The following is a 1,420-nucleotide window of genomic DNA, read 5'->3' as shown; positions in this document are numbered from 1 at the left end:
AGTATTTTTTTATTTGATATCAAGTGAGGTGGCTGCAGTGGTAAGACACTAGACTCACTGTCACTTCCAACCAGGCATAAAAAAATTGCAACACTGAAATTTAACACAGCCTATGACAGTGTTATAAGAAGAAAGAATAAATAAATCCTTACTTTGAACATAAGTAAAATTTACATTTAGTATCTACTTGTACCATTCTCCAGCACATCTGGCTAATTTGAAGGGCAACCTGTGTAATGGTATAGACAGAAATTGTAAAAGCAACTTTCCATCATTTGTTAACTACGTGTATGGTTCAAAGAAAATTCGCAAGAAAACCACTTAGCTGGTACATAATAGCAATAGTGGTGCTGTTAGATACGTCCAGAATATGTTTCAATGGGCATCAACAGTCCTTTATATGTATATTTCCATGGATTATCTCTTCCTGAAAAAATGTTTTAGTTCCGTGAATGTGTTTTGAGTGAACACACAGTGCACTGCTAAAAGATATCCATGTGGGCAACCTTTACTGTAGTTCATTAAAAACACATTTACGCGAAATTATTTTATAAATCATTTACACATTTCGTGACTTACGGGGTTGTGCTAAATTCAAGGTTGTCAGACTCTGGCAATCATGGTACCTTGGTGAATATAAACATCAAAGTTTTGCAAAGTTAAGTAACAAATTTCTTTAGAGCAGAGCATAAGTGGACAAATACACATCTCCATGATTTATCAGCAATGCACATGTGCAGTAGTACAATAGGCCACTCCTTGAACTACGATAATCACAGTAAACATTTCAAAGTTGGTAAACAAGGCAAGGACATTCTAATGCATTTTTAACGAGAAGTAAGAGGAAGGAGTCCCAGTCACAGCAGATGTGGCATTATTTTTTAGTAATCTCCGACCATTTGAATGTCTTGTAAATCATAATGATTTGATTTTTTTTTATGGCTAAGATGGCAAGAAAATAAAATAAACCTCTGGATGTAGGAGAGCCTACTTTTGATTTACAGCATGTCCTGTTTCCCGACAGTTTGTTTCACCACTATAAGATAATTTGTATCCTTTTTGTATTTCTGATACTTTATTTAATTATGTAAAGCTGCTGAATGTAATATTTACCTAATTGTGATGGTTGACAAGGTTTTAATGTGTTCAAATTTTTTTTTAGGTGTTAATTGACTGGGTACCAAGATTATGTATATATTTATATTAAGATAAAACTGCTTTCTTTAAGTTTTTACTAATAATACATAACATAGTAATTACTAATTAGTTGTCAACTGTTCTGTGAAGCAGTGACCCTTCACTCTGCAGTTGGAAACCCCTGCTATTTGTAGCGCTGACCAGAGAGTGCGATAACTATTAACTAACATTTATCACACAGGAATAGCAAATAACTTTCGTATTTGATTAAATAATTGAGATA

This window comes from Bacillus rossius, chromosome 3 (genome assembly GCF_032445375.1).
Source record: "Bacillus rossius redtenbacheri isolate Brsri chromosome 3, Brsri_v3, whole genome shotgun sequence".
Classification (NCBI taxonomy): Eukaryota; Metazoa; Arthropoda; class Insecta; order Phasmatodea; family Bacillidae; genus Bacillus; species Bacillus rossius.
Note: the sequence above shows the minus strand (reverse complement) of the source record.